This window comes from Felis catus, chromosome D3 (assembly GCF_018350175.1).
Source record: "Felis catus isolate Fca126 chromosome D3, F.catus_Fca126_mat1.0, whole genome shotgun sequence".
In the NCBI taxonomy this organism is placed as follows: Eukaryota; Metazoa; Chordata; class Mammalia; order Carnivora; family Felidae; genus Felis; species Felis catus.
In genome coordinates, this window is record NC_058379.1 from 73,652,978 (window position 1) to 73,671,684 (window position 18,707).

Below are 18,707 nucleotides of genomic sequence, written 5' to 3' on the forward strand. Positions count from 1 at the left end.
TCATGCGTGCTTGCTCGCACACACTCTCTCTCTGGCTCTCTCGCTCTCTCTCTCTCAGATCTCAGAAGTAAATAAACATTAAAAAAAATTTTTTTTTAATGTGCCAGAAGAACAGGATAAAGAGATGTGGTCAATATAGTATACGTGCACACAGGTGTCTTTTAAAAAGCCCTCTCTGGCTTTAAGATTTTCAAGAGCACTGTTTATTTAACAGACAACATGATCTGTAATCCTTTCTGGTTTCAACAGCAGTGTCTGGAAATGTTGGCAGACCCCATTTGCTACTGATCACTTTTCCCAAACCCCACCTCCGCTGCCCTGATGCTTAACAAGCTGATGCCCCCGAAAGCCCTCGGTGAGACCCTCTAGGCAAATCGCAGGAAGCAGGGAAGCTCTTCAGGGTTACCTTGTGTGTAATAACCTGGAGCAGGCACTAGGACCGCCCCGACGCCGATCGGCAGCCGAGCTTCACAGCCTGTCAGAGGGACTGAGCCGCCTTTGCTGTTACACAAGAGAGCCGACAGCAGCAGTAGCTCAACATCCTCCCCCCTTCTGGCCCCTTGGAAGGTATTTACTTGCTGTTTATCATTCAGATTTTGTACACCGTCCGTGTGCCGTTAGTGTTCACTTAACCGGATGCTCTGGAAGGCTGTCCAGCACTCACTGGGTTACTATATTATTTTATGTTAATTTCCACAGCTGACGGAAGCAACAGTGCCATAAAGAAATGGGCTAGATATTTCCAGAGGCTGAAATCTGGAGACATTTGAAGGTGTAAGTACATTGGCCACAGATCTCTAACGTGCTGGCTGTGCTAGTTGTATCTCTTGACCTTCTTCTTCTTCTTCTTCTTCTTCACGGAAAGAGCTAATGTAAAATGCCATTTGCATATTCCATTCATGAAGGAAAAGCACCAAGACAGTGACAGAAACCACTAATGATGGCCCTGTAGCTCCAGTTTGGAGTGGCTGTGGTTCCCTCTCCCAGCCTGTGGGTTTGCAAGAGGAGAAGCTGGATTTGCAACAGAGTTTTGATGGGGAAGAGATTTTGCTGGGGGGGCTGCAGACTGCTTGCTGGCTTTCTGCTTTCTGTTTTCAAAGTTAAGGTTGTCCTTTCTGATCATTGCCGTGGTGCAGTGTAGGAGTCTTTTCATGCTTTCTTTATTTCTGCATTCCGAATACTCCTCCTCGATGTGGGCTACCAGAAAGCTGTTACACCATTCTGCACCTCTCAGTGCAAAGCCATTGAGGAGAAATTGAGTTTGCTTTCTTTTGACCACACTCCACTCGATACTACAATTAGCGGGTTACATGCAGAAACGTTTAAAAACTTAATTATCTAAAGTTCCCTTTCCTGTTCAACAATAAATCTGGTTATGTGTGATAAGGGAGTAGTTTGCTACTGGAAAACCCAAATGAAGGTAACCCCTCAGAGAAAATTGGACATTCTCTGTAAGTATTACAAATCAACCGCAAATGCTTTCGCTGGGCCTTGATGCCAATTTCATGCATTAAAAGCTCTTTACAAACTTTAAAGCCTTGTCACATTGTTAGGTTAGATTATTACCTTAGAAATCAGATCAGATTTAGGTGTCTTAGACCAATACGAAATACGTAAACGTATTTATAAATGAATACAATGTTGAGTCATATTAATGGTTAATTGATGGGAAATTTTAAGATAAACAATGGCATTAAACTTATTTCAGGAAAGAAAATATTAAACTGAGACCCAAAGCAAGGCATCAACATTGAAAATGTGACTTTAATGTAAAGTATTTTTTAAAGAATTTAAATATACTTTTAATAGTTCAAAAATTATTTTTTTAAAGTACTTATCTTTGATATATTGAAATACCATAAATGAGATTTAGAATTGTTTACGTATTAAGCTTCTGTAAGTATACCTATATTTCTCCTAAAACTATTCGGTATAAAAAAAGAGGAGCAGAGGATATGAGGGATGGAGGGATTAAGTCTTATTTTACTGTTCTATACTTTTTTATATTTGAACATTCTGATTGAATGTTTACTATATAAATACTACCTATATTTTTAATGTAACAGAAATTATAAATTGTTGTAATAATTAATATGTAATATCCTTAAATGCCAATGAATATAATCATGTAAAAATAACATGCTAATATTGCTCTATATTTCTTTTTTTATAAATTTTTTTTAATGTTTATTTATTTTTGAGAGAGAGAGGGAAGGAGAGGCAGAGGGGACAGAGAGAGAAGGAGACACAGAATCCGAAGCAGGCTCTAGGCTCTGAGCTGTCAGCACAGAGCCTGACGTGGGGCTCGAACTCATATAGTGCAAGATCATGACCTGAGCCGAAGTCAGAGGCTTAACTGACTGAGCTACCCAGGCGCCCCTGCTCTATAATATTTCTTTAACAGGGAATATCTTTTTTGAAAGCAATGCCTTGCTTATGGAGAAAGTTGGGGAAATAAGAATGGGGGCAGTAATAGATTTCCAAAATTTTGTGAAACAAAAGAAATGTTTTGCATTTATTTTTAATTGGTATAACAATATACTACATAACTCCATGAGCTTTATGTTTATAAATTTTCTCCCTTTCTCTTTTAAAAAAGTGTTTCTATTTTCTCAATCTGGGAAGATGACTCAAATCTTTCCAATTAAAACAACTTTGAGAATTCTTGCCCAGCATGTGATTTGTAGCCTTAAACTTTAGTTTTATGTCATATTCATCAGACACGCCTTACCATAAATAATCTAATTATATATGGGGTCTAAAGATTGATTGAATTCAATGATGAGAGGGGAAAAAAAGCCCCGAGAACATAGATCTTATTCAGAATTTGATACTCTTTTCAGAACACGAACTTTGTTGCTGAATTTAAGTCCTGAAATTAAGTGTACCAGCTAGACCTAATTGAGTCTAAGACCTAACCTAACTTGGCACAATGTTCGGCCAAAGTCCAGAATTGCTGGCAAACATGTGGGACTTAAGCTGCAGAATCCAGCGCAAAGCTAAAACTAATTTGTTAAAGTGTGAAAGTAGTGATTATCTGGTGATTTTTATCCCTGAGGATAATCTGTTCAGGCCTTGAAAAGTCTGACTACCCAGGAGATCCAAGTGGATATCAACATTATCTACATTTACTGGATAATGTTAAGGTAGACATTTCTAAAAGATTAATTTTAACATACAAGTTTTCATTTAAAAGAGGTTCAGCAAATAGCAAATCTGGTTACACCGATTTCACCCTCAGTAGTGCTTTTTTTTCTCCTAAAGGACATAAAATAATCCAAAATAAGGATTCTCATGTGAATAGGGTACTTAGTAAGACATTTAAGAAAGAGATGAAAAAAAGATAGCTTTTAGATTATGAAACCACCCGGAAGGAGCTAACGTAATGGGAGAAGGGGAGCATCGGCAAAACTTGTGTCATTTCAGTTTACTTTTCTTTTGGTTTTCTGCTTTGAGTAAGAAAAGAAGGTCTCCTAGTAGAAGCCACAGAAAATGCAAAAAATGGTCAACGCTGTGGGAAGCACTGAGTGTTTGTTGAAGGGATAAAGAAGCAGCAGAAAGAAATGACAGATAGTCCTTGATATGCCCTGAAAGGTGATTACAGTGCTAACAGGAATGTTTGCAAACCTGTTGGCCACAGTGAACAGGAATTATGTGGAACTTGGGAATTTCCTTGAAATCTAATTGTGATCTTTTTCTTATTAAATGAAAGGGTTAAAGTAAATGGAAGGAGAGTATGTTTGAAGCATGCTGTGTCCACATCATACGTGCCTGTATGAACCAGGAGGGACAACACATGTTTCGTTGGAGTTTGGCAAAAGGGAAAAGTTACTATCCATATCGTTTTGGGAATAAGCTTTTCTCAAAAGCAGAGGTTTTGTTTCCAAAACTGGTTTTACTTAGAAAGAAATAAGTTTGTAGGTACAGCAGAAAGCTTTTAAATAGGTGAGATTCAGCCTTTGGGTGTTAAAGACCAATTAGCAAAATGAAATGTGAGCCATGGATTACTGATAAGCAGTTTTATCCAAAACATTGTTTCAATTATCCCTCCTGGTTCACCCACCTATAGCTGATGTGAACAAAGGACACTCATACTCTCTTGCTTCCTTCCACTTGCGTCTTTTGTTTAATAGGGAGGAAGTTAAAACCTTCTTCTTAAGGAAACTGTTGATAAATATTAATCATGGGGTGCCTGGGTGGCTCAGTTTGGTTAAGCATCTGACTCTTGGTTTCAGCTCAGGTCACGATCTCAGGGTTCGTGAGTTCAAGCCCTGTGTCAGGCTTTGCGCTGTCAGTGTGGAGCCTGCTTAGGATTCTCTCTCCCCCTCCCCTGCTATCTTTCTCTCTCTCTGTGTCAAAATAAATAAACTTAAAAAAAATATATTAATCATGATTCTACGGAATCATGTTTAAGTTGCAAATGAGCTTTGCCATTCATACTCTGGAATTAATATAAGATTTTATGGAACAGCATTTAATTTCTTTGGATTATCTTTATTTAATAGATATTTGTCAATTTCTCACTGTATGCCAGGTATGAAAGTGAGACCAGTAAATAAGATATGTCCCACCGTTCATGGACTTCATCATTTTGTAGAGGGAAGTAGGTAACAAACATTATAAACCAAATACATTTTATTAAAATTCTTTCTAAATTGTTCTAACTTATTACAAATTAAACCAGAATATATCTAATAGGTACTAACTTGAAAATTGGAAGAGAGTAGTGATATGGGATGACTTGGTGGCTCTTTCAGATGTGGTTGTTTAGAAGACTCCCCTAAAAAGTGACAGATCATCAGGGGTCTGAGTGAGAGAGGCAGCCAACTAACGAGCAACAGTGTGCTGTTGCAGAAAGAGTGCAGACTTCATTAGGCAATTTAAATCCATTCTAGGTCATTCTTAAGTCTTCGAATCTTGAGCATTTTATCCCATTGATAAAACTTTACGGAGTTTTGAGAAAAATGAGGTAACATATGTTGAGCGTCCATGACAATATCTGGGACAAATTTAATTTCCATTCTGACTTACAAGTGTTGTTGCAACTTTATGAACTAACTTCTTTGAATACATAGTCAAATAAACAAGTCTTAGACTTGTGTCTCTCCTGAAAGTCTGTGGTGATTCTGTATCACACAGTTGTGGGAGGAGAGAGAGCTACTCCCATAGACAGCAGAAAGAGAGAGCATTGTTCCCAAATCCTCTAAAGGCCGAGTTTCAATTAGAAGCTTTTATAGGTGCAGTTGTGGTACATTTTTGATCGTCTCCTCAGAAACCACCAACACAGTGGTTGATTAATGGACGTGCTGTTCCTTCCGGGGAATGCTGGAGAGAGAGGACCAGCTCCAAGGAGATTGACACACAGCCCCTGACAGGACTGTACTTCCTGGCCTTGGCCTTCAAACACAGCTTCTGGAGAAGTTCAGTGAGGTGAACATGACACTTTACAGTGCACACCACAGGGTGCTTGCTCAAGTTTAAGAAGTGAGCTCATTGATAAAGAAGGTAGTTTAGTAATACTTGGAGTGACTGACTCATGTCTAAACACCTTGGAGCTTTATCATTTCATCAGTGCACAGCCATAAAATATATACTTGCACTCAAACAGCCACATGTATTTCAAATGTGTGTGTGTGTGTGTGTGTGTGTGTGTGTGTGTGTGTGTGTGTATGTATGTATATATTCCTACACATACATACTGGAACATATATATTTAGTGGAAAATTGTGGTGATTTTTCAGTATTTCCCCTTCATAGATATTGACAATACAAGTAGGGATAGTAGCAAAATTGGTCAACAATATGTTCACCTAGTCCTTTCAAAGGAAAACCTTAATCCTGAGTGTTATCAGCTGGATGTAGCTGAAGCGACTTTATCATCAGACAGAATCCAAAATAGAAAACTAAACTAAACTAAACGCATATGCAAGAGGCTCACATTGAAAAGAAGGGGAAGAAAGTCCCTGACATGTCAAGATTTGGTTTGGTTACATTCCTGATCTCATAGAAGGAGATGGACTCCTCTAGATTGGCCGCCACAGACAAATTTGCAAACTCAAGACTAAAATCTCTCCTTGTGCAGGACCAGTAAAAAAAGCAAACGCCGTTTGCTGAGGGTGAAGAAACAAGTTGAGAGGGTCAGGACAGGAGGTAGAATTCAAGTTCATGAGATCTTGCCCTGCTAATATTTAAATTTATCTGTAGCTCTGTCATGCTCCAATTGTGTGTCCTTGAAAATACAACTTTAACTGTTTAGGTCTTAGTTTCTTTATTGCAAATCTATTGAATTTTAGTAATAAATCAATACCACTAAATGAGGGAAGAAGGTAATACATAAATATCTAAAACACAGATACTACATAAATATCTAACAGGCAGATAATTACTAAATTACATTTTAGAGCAGAAAGCATAATTAAAATTTAAAATGGGGTGCCTGGGTGACTCAGTCGGTTAAACATCTGACTCTTGGTTTTGGCTCAGGTCATGATCTCATGGTTCATGGGTTCAAGCCCCGCATTGTGCTCTGCGCTGACTGTATGAGCCTGCTTGGGATTTTCAATCTCTCTCTGCCCATCCCCTGCTCTCTTTCTCAAAATAAATAAATAAACTTAAAAAAAACAAAAAATAAAAGGGTTGGTAACTAATGATTAAATGTACAATTCACCAGTAAGGTATATCTATCCTGAACCTATAAGCACCTAATGACAGAACCTAGAATAATATAAACAAAGTACATAAAGCTAGGAGGAATTGATGGATCCACAATCATAGTAAGATTGTGACAAAATTCTCTCACATGCTGGGCAAAAGTTAATATGAATAGAAAATATCAGCAATACGATGTATAATTTCAATCTAAGAGACATATATGAAAACTGCAACCAATAAAGTTATTCTTTTTAACATGCATAAACATTCTTTTTATGCATAAAAATTTAGTATCACAAAATACAAAGCAAGTCTCAACAAATGACAAAGATCAATGTCATGCAGTTAATGTCATTTCATCACAATTTAAAAAACGTTTTTGTTTTTGCAGCAGAAACTTATACAGTTTAATTTAGCCATATATAATACAACAGATAATATAATTCAGACTTGAAAATGCTGAAAATAATGTCCAGATTTAAAAATAGCTATTAGGGGCGCCTGGGTGGCTCAGTCGGTTAAGCGTCCGACTTCGGCTCAGGTTGATCTCACAGTCCGTGAGTTCGAGCCCCACGTCGGGCTCTGTGCTGACAGCTCGGAGCCTGTAGCCTGCTTTGGATTCTGTGTCTCCCTCTCTCTCTGACCCTCCCTCGTTCATGCTCTATCTCTGTCTCAAAAATAAATAAACATTAAAAAAAAATAAAAATAGCTATTAAATCTCATTTGACCTCATTAAAAAATTTCACTTTTATTCATGCATCTCATTGAGATTATTTCTAATTAGGCACATTTAAAAATTTTTACCTTAGGGTACTGTGTAAGGGTTTAGATAAAATAACCAGATTTCTCTGGGCATCTGGGTGATTTAAGCAGGTTAAGCATCTGACTCTTGATTTCAGCTCAGGTCCTGATCTCATGGTTTGTGAGATCGAGCCCTGCATTGGGCTCTGTGCTTTAGTACAGAGCTTGCATGGGGTTCTTTCTCTGCCAATCTCTCTCTCTCTCTCTCTCTCTCTCTCTCTCTCTCTCTCACACACACACACACACACACACACACAAAATAAATAACAAATAAATATTTAAAAAAAAAAACAGATTTCTGAACACTCTTAAGATTTTCCTGTTCAACCACATCTGCATGATGACCAAATAAATGATTGGTTTAAAATAAATCCATGATGCTGATTCTAAGGCCAAATTTCTCCTGGGCCTACTCTGATAACTATCATGTCCTATAGGTAAATCCTCATTTTCAAGGTTAGAATTAGCTCATAATTGGACTTTAGATGGTCTATATTGCAATAGCCTGTATTTTCTTAGTAGAGAAAATATTCCAAGCAAGACCATTAGTGATGAAATCCTAAAATGATTCAGCTGTCCCATGAATATTGCAGGTGTTATATTTTTACCTATGTTGTTTTAATTATTATCATGCCTTTCCCTTCTTTTACAAACTATTTTTTTAAAAGCCTTAAAATATAGCACTTTTTATGACCCTTAGACGACCATTCCGATGCCCTTTTGGAAAAGTTTCAGTTATTCACAATTTTCTACTTGTCTAAATTCAAATAAAATCAAAATTTCACTTGAGATTTATAGCAACTTCACATTCAGTATGAAAAGGGTGTGGAGACTTACTATCTGAACATTGCATATGCTCTCTGAAAAAGAATGACCCTATTTTATGCCTTGACAAGAAAAAACTCTAGGAAAGATATAAATCTTGTATCATTCTATGTGTATGTCAAAAGTTATCTATCTTAAGAACAAATAGCTCAATTAAAGAGCAATTGCTCCTGGCAAAGGGATCACTTGAATGGTGCTTTTTCATTTTGAGTGGATCCCTTTCGTTGTTACTGGAATAAAAAGCCTTAGTGTATTCCAGGTCTCTTTGAGTTCTTTTCAGAATGTTAAAATTTCTTTCTCTCAATAATATTCTGTCTCTATTGATGTATGAAAACTGTCAGTTTTAGAATATTTACAATGAAGTTTGGAAGGGACTTTCAAATTCCTTGTTCAGCCACCTCCCTTGTAGAGATGATGATCCTGAAGTTCTCAGTGTTCAGGTCATGTTGTGCCAGAGGTGGAAGGAACATCTTGTCTTATGATTTTCACCCTGGCTTTTTATATCAGCATATAGTTGTTAAAGTGTAATTTCAGAATGCAAAATCATTAGCTCCCAGGCAAATATGAAATGAACGTGTGTAAAAAATTTTCTTTAATTCATTAATTAGTGAAAGATATCAGTAAGCAGGAATGAACAGTTTGAAAAGCACTTTAAGAAACTATATATGCACATGTAGGAAATTTTCAAAAGAAGGGTTAGGATATGACTGTGGAATTAATTTTAAAAAGGGTTTATCTTTGGGGTTATCTGTTCTATCAGGCAAAAATTGTTTGCATTTCTTCAGGATGAAAGCCTGCAAGTTAACAAGTAACTTCACTAAATCTGGGACTTTTAATCAATAGTAGACAATGAGATGAACTAAATATCTTCTCTTAGACATCCTTGGATGGTCTTTGTCCCCATGTGTTACTGAAAGTACTTTCTGCCCTGTTTTTGCCTTATTTTTGCAGTCTAGATCAGGGCTTGACCAACTAAGCCTGTGTCTCAAATCCAGCCCATCACCTGTTCTGTAAGTGAAGTCTTATGGGAGCACAGGTTTGACCTGATTGTTTCCACAGGTGCATAAATTAATCAGGTAAACTCTCTGGAGTTTGCAAATCTAGGATCTTATAGTATTGATTAACTGCTACAACCACAAAATTTACGTCTGTCTGAAATTTTCATAGTCTCGAGTTGGACGTTTAAATTCTTTTAGTACCTCTCCTATCCTAAGTCTGGGAAACCAAGCCCCAAACACCTTCTCCACTAGATTTCACCTGCTTTACCTATGAATTTAGGTGAAATTTTTCCTTCCCTTCTAGAGATTCCTATCGTCCTTTTGGAAATAACCTTTGTACTACCTGAAAGGCAGGGACTTAGGTACTAGACCAATTTCCTAAAAGGGTTTCGTGGGCATCCACTCCATATATGTTCCTTACTGATGAAATGCCGTACTTTATGAAACCAGAATTTTTCCCGGAAATGACGCTCCAAGCATAGACTTGGTTGCAACACAGATTTGTGCTGTTACATCCTGGTAAAAAATGTGGACACACTGGTATTGATCCTATGCAAATAACCTATTGCCATGGAAAGTAAAGAGATGCAGTGAAATATTTGCTTTTGAATTCCTAGTGGGTCAGTGACACTCAGATATCATGACATTAATTTAATAATCTAAGGTTAGGACTAGAGATAGTTTAAGAAGAAAGAGAAAGGGGTTCCTTACACATTTATTAAAAAATAGTTAAAATAATGCCAGCCATATTCCAGACAAATAACAATTAAATATTCCTCATGAACTCATTCCATCCTGATGATAAATACTTGTTGCCCTGGACATAGGGGCCAGCATTCTGCTTTCATGTAATGTGTCTACCCCTGGACTACAGAGAGGTCAGCAAATCCCTGTCTCATTCCGCTGGTCCAGCCTGAAAGTTGTCCAAGCCTTGTTAGTTTAGAAGCTATCCCCAGGAGTCCGCTCTTTGGAGAGAACTTGGTATGTCTGTTTGATAAGGCTCTGGGGCTGTACTTTGTTAAAAACACCAATTCTGGCCTACAGTTTACAGCAGAGCTCACAGGCAGCATCAACAGAGAGCTGTTTGATGATAAAACTGGCTGTGGTTAATTTAGAACAATACCCAACGATGTCACAATTGAGGGGAGTGAAGTTTTCTAATAGGTTCTCATAATGGTTTAACCAATGTTTTCCTTGAGGGTAAGAACATATTATGGAAGGCATTGAAGAATCTCCAGGGCCTTCCCCAAAAGCCTCTAATTTCTGAAATATTTATATTAATTATGTTTTACTATGTAAATTAGCCTAAGGAAGTCTGAGCCTCTCTCCTGATTTTATAATTCTTCCCATGTAGCTCCTACAATAGTATTGAACTAATGAGTAACTATGGAGCCACCAAACCTAATTGTTTCTTGCATCTTTTCTCTGTCTCTCTCTCTTTTTTTTTTTTAATAAAGTAAAATAGAAAATCTTTGTGATTTCTCAGGCGCTGTCTGAGAAATCTCAAAAATAATTTTATGGGGAGCCTGGGTGGCTCATTCAGTTAAGGGTCCAGCTTCAGCTTAGGTCATGATCTTAAGGCTCATGAGTTCAAGCTCCGTATCAGGCTCTGTGCTGACAGTTCAGAGCCTGGACCCTTTGGATTCTGTGTCTCCCTCTCTCTCTGCCCCTCCCCTGCTTGTGCTCTGTCTCTTTGTCTCTCTCTCAAAATTAAACATTAAAATTTTTTTTGAAAAATAATTTTATGAGTTAATTTTGAGGGCTATTGGGGGTCACCTCCAAAAATGCCAAAGTCTGATTTTCAAATCATGACTCTCTGGTAAATATACAGTGCACATATGTAAACAATTTTCCATAACTTATTAATGAAGAAGGGAACTAGATGTTATGACTGCTACAGAGAAAATATGAGAAATATGTATATATAGGCAATTTAACAAAGATGTGTTTGGATAAGATCACAGATTTTAAAACTTCCTAATATCCAGCAGACCATAAATATTTAGAGATATTTGTCCCACTGGGAGAAATTTTTTTTGCGTATTTAATGGAAAAATTCTACAAATTAACAAGTAATTTTACTCAAGCTGGGATTTTTTTTTATATATGAAATTTATTGACAAATTGGTTTCCATATAACACCCAGTGCTCATCCCAAAAGGTGCCCTCCTCAATACCCATCACCCACCCTCTCCTCCCTCCCACCCCCCATCAACCCTCAGTTTGTTCTCAGTTTTTAACAGTCTCTTATGCTTTGGCTCTCTCCCACTCTAACCTCTTTTTTTTTTTTTTTCCTTCCCCTCCCCCATGGGTTCCTGTTAAGTTTCTCAGAATCCACATAAGAGTGAAACCATATGGTATCTGTCTTTCTCTGTATGGCTTATTTCACTTAGCATCACACTCTCCAGTTCCATCCACGTTGCTACAAAAGGCCATATTTCATTTTTTCTCATTGCTACGTAATATTCCATTGTGTATATAAACCACAATTTCTTTATCCATTCATCAGTTGATGGACATTTAGGCTCTTTCCATAATTTGGCTATTGTTGAGAGTGTTGCTATGAACATTGGGGTACAAGTGGCCCTATGCATCAGTACTCCTGTATCTCTTGGATAAATTCCTAGCAGTGCTATTGCTGGGTCATAGGGTAGGTCTATTTTTAATTTTCTGAGGAACCTCCACACTGCTTTCCAGAGTGGCTGCACCAATTTGCATTCCCACCAACAGTGCAAGAGGGTTCCCGTTTCTCCACATCCTCTCCAGCATCTATAGTCTCCTGATTTGTTCATTTTGGCCACTCTGACTGGCGTGAGGTGATACCTGAGTGTGGTTTTGATTTGTATTTCCCTGATAAGGAGCGACGCTGAACATCTTTTCATGTGCCTGTTGGCCATCCGGATGTCTTCTTTAGAGAAGTGTCTATTCATGTTTTCTGCCCATTTCTTCACTGGGTTATTTGTTTTTCGGGTGTGGAGTTTGGTGAGCTCTTTATAGATTTTGGATACTAGCCCTTTGTCCGATATGTCATTTGCGAATATCTTTCCCCATTCTGTTGGTTGCCTTTTAGTTTTGTTGGTTGTTTCCTTTGCTGTGCAGAAGCTTTTTATCTTCATAAGGTCCCAGTAATTCACTTTTGCTTTTAATTCCCTTGCCTTTGGGGATGTGTCGAGTAAGAGATTGCTACGGCTGAGGTCAGAGAGGTCTTTTCCTGCTTTCTCCTCTAAGGTTTTGATGGTTTCCTGTCTCACATTTAGGTCCTTTATCCATTTTGAGTTTATTTTTGTGAATGGTGTGAGAAAGTGGTCTAGTTTCAACCTTCTGCATGTTGCTGTCCAGTTCTCCCAGCACCATTTGTTAAAGAGGCTGTCTTTTTTCCATTGGATGTTCTTTCCTGCTTTGTCAAAGATGGGATTTTTAATTAATAACAAAAAATGAGGCAAACTAAGTAGTATATTTATCTGGACCTGTGCTGTCTGGTAAGGTAGCCACTAGTGATTTAAATGTGGTTATTTAAACTTAAATTAATTAAAATTAAATACAACAAAAACTTTGGTCTCTCAGTCACGCTGCCCACTTTATACATGCTCAGTGGCTACACTTGCCCAGTGGCTACCATATTGGGCAACACTTCCATCTTTGCAGAAAATTCTTCTGAACAGCGTTGTACCTACCTACACAATCCTCAGGTGGCCATTGACCCCGTACGATATTAAAGGTGTATTGCCCACATTTTTGCCTCACTTCCAAGTGGCAGAGAATTATTCTGATAGTTTTGTGATAGAATTTATAACCATCTAATAGTTAAAATTAGTAAATGCCTACTATTTGAGTAGGCTTTACATGTATCATGATCATGCCCAAATGGAAAACTATATGAGTAAAGCAAATGATGCATGGTATATTTTGGTATTATTATTTTAAAAAAGGCTTTAGAGCAAGTGCAGTTTTTTAAAAGTATAACTACCAAAATATATTATGTATCATTTAGTTTACTCAAGTTGATTCAATCAACTCCCTTAAAAAACCATAGACATTGGGATATAGTGAATGGTTTTGGTCAAACAGTAGGCTCAAAACAGAAAAGATGTGAGTCAGGGCAACCAGGGTATCTAAGGAAATTTCTATAGCTTTTTGCTTCACATAGAATTTCATTGTTCTGAGCTCAATTATAATAAATTGGAATTGAACATATTAATGTAAAAGTAACTTCCATGTTAAACAGAACCTATGTTTTATAATAACACTCAATAGTGCAGTGAGGAAATAGGACATGTATCAAATAGGATGCTATTTAAAAATTACGAGAATTAATTTTATAGTAGAGAACTACTTTATCTGGGATTTCTCATTAACAAAATGAAAGGATTATTTCCCTGGATTTACTTATTGCTTGTAAATTTCACCATTTATTAAACAAATAGCTCTGAGGTGCCTAGAATACAAACAAGTTAGAAGCAGTGTCTGCCCATATGGAGGGTGCAGACTGGAATGGAAGGCAGAAAATAAACATATAACTAATTCATTACAAGTTTTATGAAAAAGTGCTTATGACAGGAATCCTTTCCTAGTCTGTTGGGATCTAAGCTGGTGTGTTTAGGGCAGGATAGAGTCAAGAATGGCATCTCCAAGAAACTGGCATTTAAATAAGGATCTAGAAGGTATGTAGAGATTTCCTAGGTAAGGGAGGGTCATGGAGGGAGTGGGGTGGGAAACTTCGGAAAGGAAACATCATCCATCATCCAGGAAGGAGGTCTTGACAAAGGAAGCAGCACGAATGTTTGAGGTTTTTTTAAATTTTTAAAAAAAAAAATTTTTTTTTCAACGTTTATTTATTTTTGGGACAGAGAGAGACAGAGCATGAATGGGCGAGGGGCAGAGAGAGAGGGAGACACAGAATCGGAAACAGGCTCCAGGCTCCGAGCCATCAGCCCAGAGCCCGACGCGGGGCTCGAACTCACGGACCGCGAGATCGTGACCTGGCTGAAGTCGGACGCTTAACCGACTGTGCCACCCAGGCGCCCCTTGAGGTTTTGACTACATAATGCTTATACTTGAAAGAATTGTGTTTTAATGTTATCATTTCCTTTTTTTTGGCAAAAAGAAAGGGAACATATTGGCACAGGGTACTTTCTTTTATCAAACAAATTATATAAGTGAACATAATCCTAGTGCCCAAGTTCTCATTCAGAATTGCCAAACATGTTTCTGTGGGAGAAAGTTGCCCATATAGTTACCCTGACTTTCCACCAAGGTCTGAATGGAAGAGGTCAGTTTCTAATATAATTTCCTAGTTCACCTTTTAATTTTCTGGTTCACCATTACCTCTCTGGGCTGTTAATGCAAACAAAGTTTCTTTCTTGTAAACAAGAGAAAAGACGTGGATGGGTTGACTGACTTCAGGCATAGCTGCAGGTACCTAAGTAATCAGAAAGAGAGGGTTACTCTCCTTGGCTGGGAAAATCACCACAGTTTTAATGCCCAAATGACCCAACCTTTATCTATAGTATCAACTGCAGATCATCTACATTCTGACATTAATGACATTAAATCTGACTGTAAAAATTTAGATTAGCTAATGAATAGAAGGATCAAAATTTTATTTTTGAATGTTATCTGGTACTTTATCTTGGCATCATCTTTCACCCTTTCCACACCTCTCATGATGTATTTATCCTACCATTATAAATTTGTTTTGCTATATTTGATTTTCTTTCTAGAATCTGAACCTATAATAACGTCTTGTCTGCAGCACTTAACATAAACTTGGCAAAGGGAAATGTTCCTTATGTGTTCATTGAGAGACTAAGCAAGTGAATACATGAATGATCCTAGATTTATGAATGTATCAAGAGAAAGGAAAGGACCTTAAATTACCTGGCTGAATCTCTTAAATAATTCTTTTTTCATTTTATATGGAAGTAACTTGATAATATCTAAGTTATTTGACTAAATAATATTGATGAGGCAAGAAATTTTCAAAGATGAGGACATCAATATTATCAACAATATGTTGAACTTTTATCGAATGTTTCCTCTAAACAAATCAACCATTAAAAAAAGAACAGATATAATTGTTGCCTTCTAGGAATTTGAGATAAATTTAAAAAACAAGAATGTATGCTTAAAAATGCAATGACTAATACAGGAAATGTGTGCTAGGTACCAAATGGGTACAATAAAAAAATAACAAATACCAGAATTGGGAAAGTAAACCACAAGGGTATTCTAAAACCCTGGTCATATAATAAACCACAAATGAAGGAAGATTTCCATGTAATACCAGATCCCTTTCATCGTTCTTAGATGACTAAACATTGACTTCTAATTTTGTCCTTCTGTGTATATTTCTCAGATTTTTTTTTTTTTTAGCTGACTGCCTTTGAGGACATTACTTATACTTTGCACATAAGAACAACTGGAAAGACAAGAGTGAAATTAATATTGTTTTCTTTTCTTTTATTTTGTTTTTTAAATTTTTAAAATTTTTAAAATTTTTTAATTTTATTTTTTATTTTTTAAAATTTGCATCCAAATTAGTTAGCATACAGTGCAATACTGATTTCAGGAGTAGATTCCTTAGTGCCCCTTACTCATTTAGCCCATCCCCCCGCCCACAACCCCTCCAGGAACCCTCAGTTTGTTCTCCATATTTATGAGTCTCTTCTGTTTTGTCTCCCTTCCTGTTTTTATATTATTTTTGTTTCCCTTCCCTTATGTTCACCTGTTTTGTCTCTTAAAGTCCTCATATGAGTAAAGTCATATGATTTTTGTCTTTCTCTGACTAATTTCACTTAGCATAATACCCTCCAGTTCCATCCACATAGTGGCAAATGGCAAGATTTCATTCTTTTTGATTGCCGAGGAATACTCCATTGTGTGTGTGTGTGTGTGTGTGTGTGTGTATATATATATATATGTATATATATATACACACACACACACACAGATGTGGTACACACCACATCTTCTTTATTCACTCATCCATTGATGGACATTTGGGCTCTTTCCATACTTTGGCTATTGTTGATAGTGCTGCTGTAAACATTGGGGTGCATGTGCCCCTTCGAAACAGCACACCTGTATCCCCTGGATAATGCCTAGTAGTGCAATTGCTGGGTCGTAGGGTAGTTCTATTTTTAGTTTTTTGAGGAACCTCCATACTGTTTTCCAGAGTGGCTGCACCAGCTTCCATTCCCACCAACAATGCAAGAGATCCTCTTTCTCCGCATCCTCGCCAACATCTGTTGTTGCCTGAGTTGTTAATGTTAGCCATTCTGACAGGGGTAAGGTGGTATCTCATTGTGGTTTTGATTTGTATTTCCCTGATGATGAGTGATGTTGAGCATTTTTTTTCATGTGTCAGTTGGCCATCTGGTTGTTTTCTTTGGAGAAGTGTCTATTCATGTCTTTTGCCTGTTTCTTCACCGGATTATTTGTTTTTTGGGTGTTGAGTTTGGTAAGTTCTTTATAGATTTTTGGATACTAACCCTTTATCTGATATGTCATTTACAAATATCTTCTCCCATTCTGTTGGTTGCCTTTTAGTTTTGCTGATTGTTTCCTTCGCTGTGCAGAAGCTTTTTATTTTGATGAGGTCCCAGTAGTTCATTTTTGCTTTTGTTTCCCTTGCCTCTGGAGACGTGCTGAATAAGAAGTTGCTGTGGCCGAGATCAAAGAGGTTTTTGCCTGCTTTCTCCTTGAGGATTTTGATGGCTTCCTGTCTTACATTGAGGTCTTTCATCCATTTTGAGTTTATTTTTGTGTATGGTGTAAGAAAGTGGTCCAGGTTCATTCTTCTGCATGTCGCTGTCCAGTTTTCCCAGCACCACTTGCTGAAGAGATGGTCTTTATTCCATTGGATATTCTTTCCTGCTTTGTCAAAGATTAGTTGGCCATACGCTTGTGGGTCCATTTCTGGGTTCTCTATTCTGTTTTGTTGGTCTGAGTGTCTGTTTTTGTGCCAGTACCATACTGTCTTGATGATTACAGCTTTGTAGTATAGCTTGAAGTCTGGGATTGTGATGCTTCCTGCTTTGGTTTTCTTTTTCAAGATTGCTTTGGCTGTTCGGGGTCTTTTCTGGTTCCATACAAATTTTAGGATTGAAATTAATATTGTTGATCACCTACCATATCCCAGACATTAAAAGCAGATTTTACATAATGTATATATACCTTTTTATTTATTTTTTATTTTTTATTGTTTTATTTTAGAGAGAGAGCAAACTGGGGAAAGAGGCAGAGAGAGACAGAGAATCTTAAGGAAGCTCCATGCTCAGTGCAGAGCCTGAAGCGGGACTCGATCCCACAACCCTGGGATTATGACCTGAGCTGAAATCAAGAGTCAGACGCTCAACCAACTGAGCCACCCAGGCGCCACATAATGTATATATACCTTAAATACTTTTTTAGAACATGAACACATTCACGAGATTTTTAAAAATTTATATCTGCATCTTCTGCTGTTAGAGGGACAAATCTTGATCTGAATCAGAATATTTTTTCATTAAACAACCTTGTTGTGCCATACTCTGCACACAACAAACTGTGTACTCCTATATAATCATGGGTACAATCAAGATAGAGAATATTATCACCTCCAAAAAGTCCCTTGATGTCCCTTTGCAATAAACTCTAGCTTTAGGCTGCCTCCAATATGCTGTCACTGTAAATTTATTTGCCTTCTCTGGCATCACATGTAAATGGAATCATACAGTACGTACTATTTTGTGTATGGCTTCTTTCACTCAGTGTAATGTTTCTGATATTCACCCATGACCTTGCATGTATCAGTAGTTCAAGATTTTATTTTAAAAATTTGAATAGTATTCTATTTTATGGATATACTACAACTTGTTTATCCATTCTCCTACTGATAGGTAGTTTTCCATTTCTTTGGTTACTAAGAATAAAGTTGCTTTGAACCTTGATTTTTCAAGTCTTTGTGTAGAGGTATGTTTTTATTTCTCTTGGTGAATACCTAAGAGTGGAATCGTTGAGCTATGCAAGTGTACATTTAGCTTTGTAAGAAGGTGCCAAATAGTTTTCCAAAGTATTTTCTGCTTAATACTTTCCCCAGAAGAAATACAGGAGAGTTCTAATTTCTCCAGATTCTCACCTGCACCCGATATTGTTAGTGTTTTTAAGTTTGTTTCTTCCAGTGGGTGTGTAGTGGGATCTCATTATGATTTTAATTTTCATTTCTCCCAATAGACTAACGGTTTGAGCATCTTTATATGGGCTCATTACACATGCGTGTATCTTTTGAGAGGTTCAAATCTTTTGCCCACTTTTGTATTGAGTTACTTCTCATAGAATTGTGAGAGTTCTCTATATATTCTGGATACAAATCCTTGGTAAGATACTTGTATTACAAATATGTTCTCTCATTTGACAACTTGTCTTTTTTCTTAAAGCCTTTATTTTTTTAGA

At 37.2% G+C, this 18,707-nt stretch overlaps 1 protein-coding gene across 1 annotated transcript in view; it reads left to right on the forward strand.

Moving 5' to 3' along the window:
* The first annotated feature begins 302 nt into the window (after positions 1 to 302).
* RAB27B (RAB27B, member RAS oncogene family) overlaps positions 303 to 18,707 on the forward strand; it is a 147,752-nt gene continuing 129,347 nt past the window's right edge. The window contains exons 1-2 of the mRNA XM_011288174.3: positions 303 to 567; positions 700 to 774. The gene's annotated coding sequence lies outside the window, so the exon portion shown is untranslated. The remainder of the gene's footprint in view (positions 568 to 699; positions 775 to 18,707) is intronic.